This window comes from Lipotes vexillifer, unplaced genomic scaffold, assembly GCF_000442215.2.
Source record: "Lipotes vexillifer unplaced genomic scaffold, Lipotes_vexillifer_v1.1 scaffold184, whole genome shotgun sequence".
Taxonomy (NCBI): domain Eukaryota; kingdom Metazoa; phylum Chordata; class Mammalia; order Artiodactyla; family Lipotidae; genus Lipotes; species Lipotes vexillifer.
In genome coordinates this window covers 710,411-728,766 of record NW_006783561.1, presented here as the reverse complement: position 1 = coordinate 728,766, position 18,356 = coordinate 710,411, and the positions used below count along the sequence as shown (strand labels likewise).

Genomic DNA, 18,356 nt, shown 5'->3' with positions numbered 1-18,356 from the left:
TAAGGCAAGGCAGCAGTAATGCTTTGGATGTGTCTGGAGCTGTGGGAGTACCTGATTTACTTTGCAGAATAGTAGTGGCAAGATTGAAAGAAGCTTGGAACAGTGAATGTCAAGCTGAGACATTTAAATCATGCCCCTTAAGAAAGGGAGCTATTGATGGTTTTTGAGCAGACAGGGAGCTATTGATGGTTTTTGAGCAGACGACCATTATGATGAAGACAAATGATGTTTAGGATCTGTAGAAGCGGGAAATAGGAGGACCACTAGGGGTTCTAGGCTTGGGAGCATGAAGTTCAGACTTGGGCCTCAGGAATGGAAAGGAAGGGAAAATGGGGCAGGGATCATGGCTTTGTGTGTGGGAGAGGTCCCAAGCTGAGCTCTGCCTCAAAGTCTAGTGAAACATAAATGAGTTCATCCAGAGATGCTCAGCAAGCATTGGGGTGCCCTTGAGATGGGCCGGAAAGGGAGATTATTATTATTTTTTAACATAAAACAGTTTTCTTAATTATACAGCTAATATACATCCACTGGAGAACATTTAGAAAATATAGAGAGCAAGCAAGAGTAAAAATTTCCGGCAATTCCATGACCGAGGAGTGACCGTTGTTAACACTTTGTTGTACATTCTTCCAAAATTTTTTCACGTGTGGTTGTAATTTTTAAAAAACGCTACACATATAGTTTTGAACCTGCTTGTATTTCACTTTCACTTAGTACCATGAACCTCCTTCCATGATAATAAAGATGCTTATGTAATACATGTACTTGTATGGCATCAATTTAAGTTGTTCGGTATAGATGCACGGTAATTTAATTTAATCAGTCCTCTATTGTTGGACATAAAGATTTTTTCCCTCAATCATTTCTTTTGCTATTATAAACAATTATGCTGGAATCATCCTTATTGCTAGATTTTTGTGTATGTTTTAACTTATTTTTTTAGAAAAAATTCTACCCATAGAATTGCTGGGTCAAAAGTATAGATGCTTTTAGGGCTTCTGATTCTTTTTTTCAAATTGCCCTTCAAAAATTGTTTTTATTCCTTTGCACTCTCATTAAGATTAACATTTTTGTATTCTAGTTTTTAAAATCTTTGTTGGTTTGATAAGAGAAAAATAATTTACAGTTTCTTCAATTTGCATTTATATTGTAATTGTATTTCTTTTTCAAATAATTTTGAACCTTAAAAAATATATTTTGGGGACTTCCCTGGCGGTCCAGTGGTTAAGACTTCACCTTCCAATGTAGGGGGTGTGGGTTCGATCCCTGGTTGGGGAGATAAGATCCCATATGCCTCAAGGCCAAAAAACAAAACATAAAACAGAAGCAATATTGTAACAGATTCAATAAAGACTTTAAAAATGGCCACATAAAACAAAAATCTTTAAATATATTTTGACCATTTGTATTTATTTTGCTGTGTGAATTTCCTATTTATGGGCTTTTTTTCCTTCTTATTTATGGACTCTTTTTTCTTTCTGCTTATGTTCATTTTTTAATTAGGTGGTCATTTTTTAAACATTTTGTAGGAACTGTTAGAGATTAGGACTTCAACCTTTTATCTGACACGTTTGTCACAAATAATTTTTGGAGAGAAGAGTTTTAAAAAGCAGAAAGCTTATCCTGTACCATATCACTCACTTGTTCCATGGAGATGATTGCATGGCTCTATCAGTTAAGATCAGGTTAAATTGCTAGTAATGAACCCATGTTAATTGGCTGTGGCCATCAGGGTCCAGGTGGGAGACTGAAACCACATCAGTAATTTCAGAAATAATTCAAAAAATTTAATATAAAGGATTATTAACTAGCAGAAGGAGGTAGAGAGAACTTTAAAGAAAACAGGAATAGTAGATATAGGGAGCAGCTACTAGGGAAGGAATACATTTGGAAGAGGTCACCCCACACACACCCCTCCCCGGCTGTAACTTCATAGGAGAGGATGTGGCTGTGATCCACTGACAGTTGGAGAAGTTTGTTGAGATGCAACAGGAAGTGGCTGACAAGTGGGGAATTGCCTACTGGAGTTTGGGCAAAACTCTGAAAGTTGGGTGTCATTGGGTTTCCCAAACACTGCTGGTGGCTGCACTCTACAGGAGCAAGAAAGATGAGGCCCGGAAGCAGGAAGAGAATTCCCTTCCTCTTGCAGTCCCTCTAGTGCCCTCTACTGACAAAATCTAATGTGCCAGCTGACAAAGGAGAAATGTTTCTGGGGTCCAGCTTGTGTCACAAAGCATGACAAAGAAGGGTGGATTTAGAGCTGATAGGCAATATATCGATAGCTGGAACACTGGCCTAAACAAGCCAGAAGTTTCTTTCTCACATCAAAGTCTGGAGGTCCGCAGTCTACGGCCGGGTCCAGGAAGTCCTCTAGGGTCCAGTCTCCTTCCAGCCTGCCCCTCCACTCTCCCTGGGCTGAAGCCCTTGTCCTCATGGTCCACGATGGTAGCCAGAGCTCAAACCATCACAAACACCGTCTGGACACGGAAGGCATGGAAAAGAAAAAGAACCAAGAATGTGAGAGGTTCCCAGGAGATGACATCTGCCATCTGCTTTCATCTCATTGGCTGGAAGTTAATCACATGACCACAGATAGCTACCTGGGATTCTGGGAAATATTTCTTCTGGAAGGTCTGGAACTGAACATCATAATTTCTGTTGTTAGGGAAGAAGGGAGAAAAGGTATTGGTGGACAATAAGTCTGCCACAGTAGACTACTTGCCGGAACTTTATGAAGAAAATTTAGTCAAAGTGATGATAGGCTCATGACCATTATTGAATGTTAACCAGATACACAAGGTAAGATTTTAGAGTAAAAACTTTTAGAATGTTAGAGCTGGAAGTTACCCTTGGAATTATTTATACTGTTTTTCATGTTTCCTACGAGAACCCTGAGGGCCTGAAAGGGCGGTAATGTGTCCAAGTTCACATGGATAGCTCCCGGCATGCCTGGAGGTGGACCCCGGGTCTCCTTTACTCTCCACCTAGTGTATCTTTCCACTCTCTGCACTACTTAGGGTCTCCATGGGCCTTTGTCTTCAGAATGAGTCCTGCTTAACTGCACTGGTAACTTAATGCTCCACAAGAGATCATTCCACAGTGGAGGTATTAGAGCTTATGAGATATACCTGGCCTTGGAATCAGGCACATAAGATGCAAAATTAGAGCCTGGGAAGCTTCTGGCTTTTAGAACCTAAACTGCTCCCTTTTCTCCGATACTGAGGGGAAGCCATGTGAGCTTAGGCTATGGGAACATAGGAGGTGTGAGACAGCAGTAAGTCATATGCTGCTGGAATTAAGCAGTGAAAAGTGTTATCTTAGGCCAAAGTAGCCATTCAGTTTACCAGTCAGAATGCCAGCTACCCATTTAGCTATGGAAATAATGGGAGGATTTTCTCAGAACAGCAGTACAAGCCAGGTGCCAGCAGGAACCAGACTTTACCCCAGATGTTTCAAATGAAGAGACCTTCATGAAGGGACTACTTACAGAGACAGGGTTAGGATGCAAAGAAGGGTGTGAGGCACCCAGAGACTAACAAGTCTCCCCTGTGGCTGAAGAAATGGGAAGGGAGCCGTGTTACAGGAGCTGGAGCTGTGCAGGAGGGGAGGTGGCTGAGTCACTTGAAGTATAGTTGATTTTCAATATTGTGTTAGTTTCAGGTGTACAACATAATGATTCAGGGTTTTTTTGCAGGTTATATTCCAGTATAGGTAAGACAGTACATAGGACCGTATATAAGACAATGGGTATAATTCCCTATGCTATATAGTATATCCTTGTTGCCTATCTAATATATTTTATATATAGTAGTTTGGATACAGCACCAAAGCAGGGAGAAAGCAGGGGAGAAATGCCTGCAGCTCTCTGCCCTCTTCCCTCTGATCTGCCAGGATCTCCTCCTGGTTGAATGCAAGCAGAAGCCAGAGAGCAGTGAGACGTGGAGGAGGCAGTCCACAGGATCCGCCTTCCTGGGCACAGAGCAGGGCAGAGAGGGTGGAAAGTAAGTATAAAAAGAATAACTTGAATCATAGCTCAGGCCTTGCTGCAGATATTCTTTCCCATGGATGGAACTATTTTTAGTATTTTTACAACATACATTTGTAAATGGCCCATGTGTGGCACCTCCAGTGCCACTCCCTCCCCAGGCCAGTGTCAGACATGGCTAATTGATCACAGCTCCTTTTCCTGAGGGTCCAAGAAGTCACCTCACAGCACTTAGAGAAACATCACCAACTGAGTGGGATGGGCATATGAGATGAAATATATTTGGAGGTGTAAAACTTACCTGGCCTTGCAAATATGGCCTACCTGCTCATGCTAGTCTGGTAGAGAATCTTTTTTTCTGGGGAATTAGCTGAGCAGGTATTTCTTAAGCCAAGTGAGTCCTGCTTGGAAAGCCAAGCTGTAGCATGGCTCTGAAATGCATTGGTGCAACCTTATTGTACTGTAGATGAAGAGGCGAGACAGGAGGTGATGACTGCCGTGAGCAAGGTGGCCTCTTGGCTCCTCTGTAAAGTAGGATGATGCCTGCCAAGGTAGAAGGCAGGACTAGGTGTTCTCTTGAGATGGAATCAGCTTTCAGAGACCAGTTGCTCTATGGTACCCATCTGTATGTGGTGCTCTCCTAGGTACTGATTGACCTTTAAAAAAATTTTTTTTAATTGAAATTTTTTTCAATTTAATCATTCAGTACTTCAATTAAAAAATTTTTAATTGAAGTATAGTTGATTTACAATATTGTGTTATTTTCAGCACAGTGATTCACAGGTTTTTTTGCAGATTATATTCATTATAGGTTATTACAAGATAATGGGTATAATTCCCTATGCTATACAGTATATCCTTGTTGCTCATCTATTTTATATATAGCAGTTTGTATCTTTTAATCCCATACCCCAAATTTGTCCCTCCCCCTTCCTCTCCCCTTTGGTAACCACAAGTTTGTTTTCTATATCTGTAAGTCTGTTTGTGTTTTGTACATACATTCGTTTGTACTATTTTTTAGATTTCACATATTAAGTGATATCATATAGTATTTGTCTTTCTCTGTCTGACTTATTTCACTAAGCATAATATTCTCTAGGTCTATCCACATTGCTGCTAATGACAGTGTTTCATTCTTTTTTATGGCTGAGTAATATTATATACATATATATATACACACACATATATATATATACACACACATATATATATATATACATATATATATATATATATATATGAATATCTTCTTAACCCAGTCATCTGTTGATAGGGACTTGGGTTGCTTCCAGTGCTGCTACAAACATTGTGCTGCATGTATCTTTTTGAATTAGTATTTTCATTTCCACCAGAAATAGAATTGCTGGGTCATATGGTAGCTCTATTTTTGTTTTTTTAAGGAACCTCCATACAGTTTTCCATAGCGGCTGCACCAATATACATTCCCACCAGCAGTATACAAGGGATCCCTTTTCTCCACATCTTCTCAAACATTTGTTATTTGTAGACTTTTTGATGATGGCCATTCTGACCTGTGTGAGATAATACCTCATTGTGATTTTGATGTGCATTCCTCTAATCATTAGCCATACTGAGCGTCTTTTCAGGATTGACTTTTAACAGGGAAAGTCCTATGGACTTTCAGGTCCTGCTACTTTTCTGGTGTGCATGCTCAGACCCCTGAGTTCAGACTTCAAGTGGCTTTGAATAGAAAACTCCTAGCTGGAACAAATGGCCAATGGGTTATGGACATTGCCAGCATGGTTTAGGGCATAGATGGCAAGTAGGTCTCAATTCATCTGCCATTTCTATCCATTTGTGCTGGCCCTCTGTAGACTGTGTTGAGATAGATTGGAGGCTGTGTCCAGGTTCGGTGGACAGGAAGGCTGTGATCAATGAAGGATATTTGCTCTGGGACAGAGGGGCTAAGAGGGGTACATGTTTGTCTCATAGTTTCCATCACTGGTTTCGAGTCAGCAGATGTGGCTTCTAGATGTGATACTTTGAGCAAGTCAGTTAAGCTTCCTGGACCTTAGTTTCCTTACGTGGAAAGCAAGGACATGGCTTAGGTGACGTTTAAACTCTCTCCATCTTAGAAATGCCATGATTCAAACGAGTTTGGGCTTTTTTTTTAAGTCTTCAGGGTAGAATTTGCAAAAAGTCTGTTTGATCCAATTAAACTATTTCCAGCTCCCCACCCCTCTCTGCCATATGCTTGAGTAACTAAGCCCTCCATGCCTGTGAAGGCCATTTCCCCAGGCTGGAGCAGCAGAAGACCCTGGAGACGGAGGTCTCCCATACTAAACAGATTCTCCTCTTTAATCTCAACCAAAAGATCCAGGAGGCATGATTCACATCTCGCCCTGTTTCCTCTCCTCTGTCCTCCTCAAGCCTGCACCTCTCGCCTCTTGCTCTGCAAACACGCCTGAATGCAGAGTCCTGAAATTTAGGTTCATGGTTTCAAAGTTCATGGTCCTGAGAATAAACAAAAAAACTATTGTGGTTGCATAGAGCTGTGGACCCCATTAACACCGCCCCATGAATATTTATAGCATGGAACTACAAAAGAACATAGAGGCCATATTGTATTTCCTAGAACTTTCTTTCCATGGGGTCCTTTCTCTGTGGGTCACTTTAATGTAAGCTTTGCTTATTTAGTTGCACACTTTAAGCCGATTAACTTTTCACTAAAAAAAGCCCCTCCCTGTTTGTTTGTACATACACTCCCTTGACAAAGATTCACAGAAAACTGCTTTAAACCTGTTAAATCCCTCTGCTGGAAACTTGAAGTGAACTAAATGTGTCTCTGGGTAGGATTTCCCTGTAACTCTCCCTGCCTCTGGCCCCTCCCTCTTTCCTGAGAGGAATTCCAGTGGTTCGAAGGCTCCAGATTTAGTTCCTCCGGTAATCTCAGCTTCTCTCTAGGTGACCATCTTCCGGAACATTAGCAAGGTCCTTCTTGAGCAGCTTGTTATTGGGATGGACAAATGGCAATCCCTGGGTGGATGCCTTACGCTTCTCTAATAGACATTGTAGAAACCAAACGTTAGAGCTAGAGGGACCTCGAGACATCACCTCCATTGGTCTCCAAACTTCAGTGACCGTGAGTCACCTGTGGGGGTGGGCGGGATATGAACTTAACATGCATATTCCTGGGCCCTGTCCCTGGAGAGTCTGATTCCATAGATGTGGATGGGGCCTGGGATCTGTGTATCAACACTCCTTAGACACTTCTAACAAAGTGGTCTGTGGCCCCGCCTTGAGAATCCCTGAGCTGGTTCAGCTTTCTCAATGTATGGGTGAAAAAAATGACACCAAAGGGAAAAGTGGTCCACCCAGTGTCACATGCAGCATCCAAGCGCCCTCTTCCCAGCGTAGACCATGCCTGTGATTCCATACTGCTTTAACTCTGGCCTTTTGTGTCCCAAGATGCAGCTCTACTGTGGAACATTTGTGATTAGCCCCATAAGTGGGAAACTAATTGAAAAATAAACCTGCAAGGCCAGGCTGTAGTGTAGAAATGAAAATCAGGGACCGGCCTGGTTGGTGGAGGTGAGGTGAGATGAGGCCAGGTTAGTACCTGCTGGAGTGTCACCCGCTCTGCAAGGCCTTCCCTGATCCCACCCCCAAGGCTGAGTTAGCCCCTCTTCTTATCCACGCTTCCATCCCTGCCTGAGCAGCAGGGGTTACTTCAAGGCAAAGACGCATGGAAGTTGGGTGTTAGAATTGAGAGGTGGCCTAGAGCAAGTTGCCTAATCTCTCTGAGCGTACTTTCCTCATCGGAAAAAAGAGCATAATGATGCTTATTGCACAGAGTTGCTGTCTTGAGGGTTAGAAGAGTATGGAGAGCCTAGCATGTGGCTGGTGCTCAAGAAGTATCAGTCCCTTCCTTTTCAGTGCCTTGGTCCTGAGAGAAGAATCAAAACACCAGATTTGGAAGAAAGAGAGAGAGCTGTTTCCAGATAAAGGGGGATGTGTTGGAAGGGCGTGAGATCCCTGTCAATGGAGGGGTGTGAGAAGAGGCCACTCAGGCATCATATGGTGGGTTGGACCCAATGACCAGTAGGGCCCCTTCTAGTCCTAGGAAGATTGCTGAGCATTGCAGCAGTCTCTAAAAGGTGTTCCTTAGGACGGAAGATTCAGTGAAAAGAAATTCCAGGGCAACCACGTTGGCAAATGCTGCATTCTCTTTCTCTTGGAGAGTTGTGATGTTTGTCAGGGTTGTAAAGTCTCTGAGGAGTGCTGCAGTAAAGAAAAGCAGTTCACTGCTGGGGGCCCGGGTTTGATCCCTGGTCAGGGAACTGAGATCCCGCAAGCTGTGCCAAGTGGCCCAAAATAATGAACCTATCATCTATGAAACAGAAACAGAATCAGGGACATAGAGAGTAGACTGGTGGTTACCAAGGGGGAAGGGAGTGGGAGAGGATTGGATTGGGAGTTTGGGATGAGCAGATGCAAACTGGTATATATAGAATGGATAAACAACAAGGTCCTACTGTATAGCACAGGGAACTGTATTCAATATCCTGTCATAAACCGTAATGGAAAAGAATATGAAAAAAGAATGTATATATAGCATACTGAGTCACTTTGCTGTACGGCAGTAATGAACGCAACATTGTAATTCAGCTATACTTCAATAAAAATCAATTTAAAAAAAACGCTTTATTGCTTTGCCAGGCAAAGGGGGCCACAGGGGGCTAATGCGCTCAAGATTGTGTGTCCCACCCTGGAGCGGGTAGTGAGGAATCTTATAATGTTCAAGGAGCAGGGCGTGATCAGCTCATGGGCATTCTTCTGATGGGTTGATGGTGAGGTAATTGTGAGTCAGCATCATCAACCTCCTGTTTCCAACGGGTCTGGGGTCTGCGTGCTTGTGGACAGCATACAGTTAACTTCTGCCACCTGGTGGGGGGTTTCAGTATCTGCAAAACAGCTCAAAGGACATGGCTCAGAATAGTATCTGTAGTCATTGAGGAAGAACAAAAGGTCCTTGACTTTGTTTAATGGCTAAAGTATTATTATTTTGTCTTACTTGACTGTTTTCCTTTCTTTCTGGATTTTCTCACTTCTCTGATTAAATTTTTCTTTGACTAAAGTTCTTCTACAGAGAAAAGGTGGGTGGAGGACATGGGTGGAGGTCTGTTCTGGGAAGGCCTCAGGGTCCTGCTCAGTTACAATAGCATTTCTTATTAACTTCTTAGAATGTGAAACTTTGGGAAAAGTTGGCTTGGTGGAGGAGGGCTGTGATTTGCGAATCTGGGAGGCCTTTTTTGACTTAGAACACCCATGAAACCTCATCCTGCCTACACAACCTTGGCCAATTCCTACCTCCTCTCTGGGCCTTCCTTTGAGGTTAATGATATAGAAGGCATTATCCTGATACCTGGGACAGGGTACTGTTTGCTTCGGCTCTTTGCTTTGGGTAACATGCTGTGCTGTGGAGACCCTGAGATGGGAGCTGCAGTGATGGGCCTTTCCCTGCAAGGATTAGGTCATCTTTTGCAGCCTCGATAATCAGGCTTATGGAACCAGGTGGGGAACATGACATAACTTTAGAAACTGAGAGGCTTTACTGATATTTATTGTTATTACAGTAGTGTGCTAGAGCTGGCTGTTACCTGCTTGTGAGAGCCGAGGGTACATATATTCTCCATCTCCATGTTTTGTGATCTTGAAGTCAGCCTCGGTGGGAGTATTTACACCAGGGAAATGAGCAAACGCTACAAATTAAGGCTCTCTCCTCACCCAGGCAATTGTTAAATATCAGCACATCTTTGATTATATATCATTCAAAAGTATTTCTTTAAAATGTCTCCTTTTATATTTTAAAATTTATTATATAATAGCTTTAACATTTTATTTGACTACTTTAAAGGTTTCTGTTTTTGATTTCCGAAAAGCAGTTTTCCTGTTGTATCTCATAATCTATTCCTGAAATAGTCACTATCCAGAGCTTCATAACAAAACACTACCACCAGGTGACAACTCCCTGAATTGCAGGTTGGAGGTCCAGTGGGGTCAGCCAAGACTGGAGCAGATGGCATTTCCACTGGTGTGCCTTTTAGATCTTTCCTATGGCCTATCCATTCAAGGTCTACATTTCTGTGAAGGATTACCCTGCTTGACCTCTTTGTGGCAGCCATGACAGGCATAGAGAGGTGCAGGGGAGCCTGGGACCACGGGGGCGTGGTTGCTGGAGGCAAAGCCCCTGGTGCCTTGAGTCAGTGCTTCTCAGACTTCTCTGTGCACACGTCCTGCCTAGGGATCTTGTTAACATGCAGCTTCCGATTCAGCAGCTCTGCGGTGGGCCCTGGGAGTGGGTGTTTCTGTCAAGCTTCAAGATGAGGTCAATGCTGCCCGTCTAGAGATTACACTTTGAGTAGCCAAGGGTCGGTGGTGGTAGAAGAAGAAAGTTACCCGGGTGATAGGAGTCCTTCCTTCGAGAGTCTTCTCTTAGGAGGCTGACATGTTTCGCCTTTTGGTAACAATTCAGTAGCTCTGTGTTTTGAATGCATAGACTTGGCTCATTAGACCCTAAGGACTGTTCAACCAATGCATCGATTTAATTTTAATTTTTATTTATTTATTTTTTTAGTTAGACTATGGTTTTTTTATTAATTAATTTTTATTGGAGTATAGCTGATTTACAATGTTGTGTTAGTTTCTACTCTACAGCAAAGTGAGTCAATTATACATATACATATATCCACTCTTTTTTAGATTCTTTTCCTATATAGGCCATTACAGAGTACTGAGTAGAGTTTCCTGTGCTATACAGTAGGTCCTTATTAGTTATCTATTTATATATAGTAGTGTGTATATGTCAATCCCAATCTCCCAGTTTATCCCTCCCCTCCTTACCCCCTGATAGCCATAACGATTTAATTTTTAAATTTTTGATTTATTTGTGATTTATTTTGCTGTATAGTGTGAGGTTCAAAGCCAACTTGATTTTTCCTCAAAGAGCTAACCCATTGTCTCAACGTAATTCATTGATTAGTCCCCCTCTTTTCACAAATTTGTGAGACCTCTTTTGTTGTAAATGAACTTTCTTATATAGACTAGGGATTGCTTCCAGACTATCCCATGTTGCCAGGGTTGTTGAAGCTTTATAACATATTTTGATGTCAGACGAGACCAGCCTTCCTTTGGTACTCTTTTTCTTGACTGTTATCACCTAATTGTGCAGATGAAGTTTAATATCATTTTGTCAATAATAAAAAAATTATTGAGGTTTTGATTAAAATGTATTAAACCTATACATTAATTTGGAAAGTACATTTCAGAGAAAGACAGAGTATGTCTTTCCTTTCCTGTCACTTTTTATAGCTTTTAGTAGAATTTTACAGTGTCATCATAGTACTGCTTTTTGTGTCAAGGTTTTTCCCAGATATTTGATGCTTTTTGCTGCTATTTTAAACAGAATGTATTATTTTATTTTATATTATTTATATTATATTGCTGTACTTTATATAAAATTTTATTTTATATTATTTACATTGTATACTTATAGCACTTAGCCACATGTGGCAGTTTAAATTTAAATTAATTAAAACAAAATAAAATACTGAGGAGTATCTGCTCAGCTCTAGCATTTCAGCCTGACATGCTGGTCTCTGCTGGTGAAGCCTGTATTCTTGACCCTTTGGCTCTGGCTATAAATCCTCCTCTGTGGCTTTTCACCCTGATCTCAGGGCTCTGCTGGTCCACTGGCCCTCTCGGCACCTCTGCATCCTCCCTAGGCATGGGGGGGAACCCAGAGCCCCAGACACCAGGTGCTGGGGGCCAGATTTGGGAGCACCCTGGGCCCACGTCTCTGGACACTCCCCTCTACTCATGCTGTCCCATTGCCCCTGTGTGTGGTGGATGGGCAGCTTCTCCCAGACTTGAGCCTCACTGGGCTATGCCTTGGGGAGTTGGCTAAGAGCCTTATGTGCCCAGGCTCCCTCCCACCACATGTCCTGCTCCTGTCCTCTGACGTGGAGGGCTTCCTCTTACTCCCGCTTCTGTCTGATGGGGACTCCCCTGTGTCATATCCAGCTCCTTCCCTGACTGGGGCCACAGTGGCAGGATGGATGCAGGAAAGAAGACTCACTCTGTATTGAAAACTCACCAGTTTAATGTTTTCAGACATTCCCGTCATCTCAAAAGGAAGGAGACATGGTTACTTCTCAGGCAGGTGGCTGGGAAGTAATCTGACCTTGCTTTGGGGATTGAACTCACATAAATAGAATTAATTTCTATTAATTTTCATTTCCTTTCATTAATTTATCAATAAATATTTCCTGAGCATGTTCTCAATGCCAGACATTGTTCTGGGCGTTACAGGGATACTGTAGCCAAAAAAGTTGGCAAAAATCTTTGCCTACATTAACAGACCTTCTAGTGGTACCTTGGGTCCTGGTTTTATGGTGGCTTCCCAGCCAGGGCAGTTATTCAACCTGATTTTTGTGCATAATACTTTTTTCTAGTCTTGAGAGTGGCCTGGTGACTATCTCCCATGGGGTTAAGAGCTAATGGCCTGTCCTCATTTCCTGACATGGCCTCGGCCTGTTGGACTGAGACACAGTGACCATCCCTACAGGAGAATGTGCACTTCTTTCTATTTCGGGTGTAAATAACGTTTAAAGAAGGGTCTAGAAGCTCTGCTGGGTCTCAGATTCCATCATAGGGTGGAGAGACTCAGGGCAGAAGACAGTTCTCTGAAGCTTCCTCAAGGCATTCATTCAACAGATACTTCCTGCACCCCGACTGTGCTGAGAATGGACCTATGGGGCAGGCAGACACAGTCCTTGCCTTCATGAAACTGCACAGATAGAAGTTAATTAACTTCGGTTGTGATGAGATCACATAGGAGAAGTTGGAGTAGAATGGCTGCTTTCGAGAGTGTGGCCTCATGACTCAGGATGGCTCAGGGGGGTAGAATGTCCTGTGACCCTTCTGGAACAACCCTCCAGGACATTCAGGAGAGGCCGGCAAGAACTATCTTGGAAAAAAACAGGAGACAAAGGCTTTCTCTAGCTGAGAGGGGAGGCTGTTTCAGAAATGCACTCTCTCTGTAACTCCATGGATGTAGCCCTCAAAGTCCCTGCAGTGCAGATGGAGCCCATCTCTCGGGAAGTGAGCCTGGCCAGAGCCTCTGGTGGCATCCATGTCATCTCTTAGGTTGCAAACAGAGCCCTTCCTGTGTGCTTAGCTCAATAAATGCTTCCTTCCTGCCTTCTTTCCTCAGTCTGCTCTTTATTGTGCCTTTTTCCTGGAAGAGAAGCCATAGAGCCATAGTAGATATTGTGTTGACATGGAGTTGTGACCTCCAGGGAATCCCAGAGTGACACCACCTGCCTCCAAGCTGACTCCTGATCATTCTTGAGATCCTTGAAGCAACTATGTTAGGAAGAGCACGTTGTGGTAAGAGCCTGGGGTGGCGACTCCCCACTGTTGCCTCAGGCTTATTTAGAATATCCAAAGCCCCTTCGGTGTTAGGGTTTTCACCCCTGGCTCCCAGTTGTATGTGGACAGATTCTACTCTGCTAGGTTAGACCAGAGCATAATGAGAATTGTCTTGGACTCGAGTCTCGCCTTTGCCAAATTACTTGGTAAGTGATTGTGAACAAATCACTCAGCCTCTCTGCACAACATGCTCATGTCTATGGAACGGGATCAGGGTAGGACTGCAGATGGCATCCTGATTCTGGACCTCTGTTCTGGGGTGCCAGTCACTCTGGTTTGAAGCCTGATGTTGGGGAGAAGGCTCAGAGAAGTCAAGTGATTTGCCGAAGGTCACGCAGCTATTAAATGGCAATAATGGGATTTGAATCCAGGATCCCTCTGGCTCTAAAGCACATGCTTTTAATCAACCTGCATCCACAGGTGAACAATACAAAAGTTGCAGGCAGGAAGTGCCTTCAGGAAGAATTCCTTGCATGGGAATCAGCCTGGGGCTACTGCCTTTTGAGGTCAAGAGGACGCCTGAGTGCTGGCATTGAAGTGCTTGAAAGCAGATGGAGACCAAGGTGGGCTGAGCAAGCCCTGGGGACAGTGCAAGAAGAGTAGAATTCTCAGCAGCCCTCTGACTTAGGAAGCAGTTGCTGAAGAGCAGCCCTATGCTCCCTTGCCCTGACCTCTGTCACACTCTGGTTTGCAAACTGATGTGTGCAGGGACACCAGAGACTTAGCAAGAGGTGCTTCCATATAAGATTCTATATGATTCTATTATAAGAGTCTATTAAAACTACTGGAGGATGCCCTGGTCATGGTGATCCTTACCCCACTTTACAAAAGAGAGCCTCACTTGTCACTCATCCTGAATCCCACTGCGTGCATCGGCTGGGGTACAAAAACCTCTGAGCGCTAAAGGGAAAATGAGAACGATTGGTCACAGAGCAGCCTTCTTTGATGATGAGTCAAGGCATCTAGACCTGGCTTTTCTCCTGTCTTTTCCTATCTGTATGAATTTCTGTTAAGGGGGATGTTTGGTGCTTAGTGGAATATTTTAAGTTCAGAACAACTGAAATAGAGTAAGTTAATGACAGTGATTCTTTTAAGTATAACTGAAATGTTTTCTGGACTTCTAATATTTCAAGATGTGTGGATAAAAACCAAGATGAATAATTCCTTGTTTTCCTTCTGATGCAGCATGTGTTATTCAATAAGGTGGTTAAATCTGTTTTACCAAATCACATCATGAAACATTTATTACAGCTACAGTCAATCCTCATCTTATAAAATGATTACTATTTTTTTTTACTTCTTATGAACAAAATAAAAAATACATTTAAACTCATGGTGAAAAATCATAAATGTCAGGCTTACAATATATGTAAGGATATGTGGTTTTTAAAAATTATTTGGGAATACACGAGCACAAAAGTTTGAGCACTTCCCTGGCTTGTTGGAGTCTTCCCAGGTCCTGTTAATCTACTCCCTTCTCCATCTGCCCTCTTGCTTCTATTTCTGCTCTCAGAATGTGAGAAGTGTTCCTGATTATCTACCACTGTGAATACCATCATTGACACACTTTGAGGAAGAGATGGCACTGTATTGTGAACTTGTGCTAAATGTTCAGGAAGGTGGGAGGGGCTCAGGACCGGCAGCTGGAAACCATCTTTGGCTGAGCCAGCTTTGTTGCACATTTCAACAAGGTGGTGTACATTTCAAAGATTTAAGCAAATTTGAAGTTGTGCAACCATCACCACAATCCAGTTTTAGAACACTTCTACCACCCGGAAAAGTTCCTTCATGGCCACTTATAGTCAAGTCTCATTCCCACCCCCAGCCATAGGCAGTCACTAACCATTCTAGCTCTATAAACTTTCCTTTCTAGACGTTTCATATAAATGGAATCATATATGTAGACTTCTGCATCTTGCTTCTTTCACTTAGCATGATGTTTTTGAGATTAATACATGTTGTAGCGTGTGTCAGTAGTTTGCTCTTTTTAATGGCTAGGTGGTTTTCCATCGTATAGAGAGATCACATTTTGTTTATCCATTCAACAGTTGATAGACGTTTAGGTTGTGTTCAAGTTTGGGGCAATCATTAGTAAGCCTGCTATTAACATTTGAATATATGTCTTTATGTGGACCTATGTTGTCATTTCTTTCGGGAAGATCTCTAGGAGTGGAATTGCTGGGTCTTGTGATAAGTTTAACTTTTTAAGAAAATGCCAAGTAGCTTTCCCTAGGGAGTATACCATTTTACATCCCTACTAGCAATGTATGAGGTTTCCCAATTCTCTACACCATAAGCCTGAGTTTTAATCGGTCTTTGTTACTTAAAGGCCTTCTCAGTTTTTGTTTTACTGTTTAGCGATGAGAATAGGTTGGCTCTTCCAACTCTTCAAGTCCCTGAATTTCTGGACTCGCTCCATTCCTTTTCATTCCCACTATAAATTGCTCAATTCTTTTTTTTTTAATTCAATTTATTTAAACAACAACAGCAATAAAACAAAAAGAGTTCACCTATTTCTTCCACCTATTTCTCTTCACCTATTTCATATATGTATGAAATATCTATATAGATATAGATATAGATATAGATACACATATTTCACTTAGTATAATGCCCTCAACATTCATCCATGTTGTTGCAAATGGCAAGGTTTGGGGGGTTTTGGGCTGAATAATATGGACACTTTACGTTGTTTCCATATCTTGGCTATTGTAAATAATGCTTCAATGAAGATGGGGGTACAGATTTTGCTTCAAGTTAGTGTTTTCGTTTTCTTTAGATAAGTACTCAGAAGTGGAACTGCTGGATCACATGGTAGTTCTATTTTTCATTTTTTGAGAAACCGCCATTCTGTTTTCCATAGTGGCCGCACCAATTTACATTCCCACCAACAGTGCATAAGGATTTCTTTTTCCTCACAACTTTGCCAACACTTGCTTTTCTAGTCGTTTTGAAAACAGCCATTCTAACAGGTATGAGACAATATTTCACTGTGGTTTTTGCATTTCCCTGATGATTAATGATGTAGAGCCTCTTTTCATGTACCTATTGGTCATCTGTATGTCTTTGGAAAAAATGTGTCTTCAGGTCTTCTGCTCATTTTTTAATTGGATTGTTTGTTTTTTGCCATTGAGTTGTATGAGTTCTGTATATATTTTGGATATTAACCCCTTATCAGAATATGGTTTGCAAATAATTTCTCCCATTCAGTAGTTTGCCTTTTCATTTTTGTTGATGGTTTCCTCTCAATGCAGAAGACTTTTAGTTTGATATAGTCTCACTTATTTATTTATTTAAAATTTTATTTTATTTTTATTTTATTTATTTATTTTTGGTTGCATTGGGTCTTTGTTGCTGCGCATGGGCTTTCTCTAGTTGCGGCGAGTGGGGGCTACTCTTCGTTGTGGTGTGCGGGCTTCTCATCAGGGTGGCTTCTCTTGTTGCGGAGCATGGGCTCTAGGCGCATGGGCTTCAGTAGTTGTGGCACGTGGGCTCAATAGTTGTGGCTTGCGGTCTCTAGAGGGCAGGCTCGGTAGTTGTGGCACACGGGCTTAGTTGCTCTGTGGCATGTGGGATCTTCCCAGAGCAGGGCTCGAACCCATGTCCCCTGCATTGGCAGGTGGACTCTCAACCACTGCACCACCAGGGAAGTCCTTACCTATTTATTTTTGATTTTGTTGCTTTTGCTTTTCTATGTCATATTCAAAAAAATCATTGTCAAGACTTATGTCAAGGAGCTTACTGCCTATGTTTTCTTCTAGCAGTTTTATGAGTTCAGGTCTTATGTCCAAGTCTTTAATCCATTTTGAGTTAATTTTTGTGTATGGTATAAGATAGTGGTCCAGTTTCTTTCTTTTGTATGTGGCTCCAATTTTCTCAACATCATTTATTGAAGAGACTGTCCTTTCCCCATTGTATATTTTTGGCTTCTCTGTCATAAATTAATTGACCATATAAACATGGGTTTATTTCTGGGCTCTCTATTTGGTTCCATTGATCAATGTATCTGTTTTTATGCCAATACCATACTGTTTTAATTATTACCACTTTGTAATATAGTTTGAAATCAGGGAGCATGATGCCTCCATGCCCAGTTCTTTTTAAAGCCCTTATCTTTCTTGTAGTATCTTGTCAAACACAGCTAACGGTAACCAAGATGTGCTATTGACGTTCTGACTCCCCATCTCTTCACTTAAAACCATAAGCTCATTTAGTTCATCATCTGCCTTCCAAGTTAACAGGCAATAGTTTTACCAAATACTTCATCACTGTGTGATATTGATTGCCTTCTTCCAGCTTTCTGTAATAGTTTCCTTGATACCCACTACCTGGCCCAAAGACAATGGATTTTTGTTACCAAGAAACATACCACTTCTGATAGCAATTTCTGTATTAGTCAGGATAAAGAGGTCGTGCTGCAGTAACAAATAGCCCCAAATCTCAGATACTTATAAAAATAATGGTTTTTATTTTCCTCATTCATGTTACATATCCGTCCTAATCAGCCATCCCTCTGCTCCATATCATATTTACTCCAGAACTTAGGGTTTTAGAGTCACCCCTATCTAAGCCACTGCTTGTCCTCTGGGAGAGGGAATGAGGACATGGTGAATCATACACTAGCTCTTAAAGCTCTTTCTCACATTTGATTAGCCAGAACAGGTGAAGTGGCCAATCCTGACATCAATGGGGAAGGGAAATAGAATCTTTTCCCAGGGAAGGGAAGCAAATATTATGAACATTAGTATCATTTATTATATTACGCTTTTTAAAAAAAATATCCTGAAAACTCTGAAGAAGGGAGAAACAGATGTCTTTGTGTGGTGGTTTTGCCCACAGCTGCCTACAGTGACAGTAAGACAGGGTGACCTTTCAAAATACCTTACAGACCTAGGCCTTTGATCTTTTTTTTTTTTTT

General features: G+C 42.0%; 1 protein-coding gene across 1 annotated transcript in view; it reads left to right on the top strand.

Annotated features, from left to right (window-relative positions):
* Positions 1–18,356, top strand: part of TLL2 (tolloid like 2) — a 131,303-nt gene that overhangs the window by 11,233 nt on the left and 101,714 nt on the right. The window lies entirely within an intron of this gene.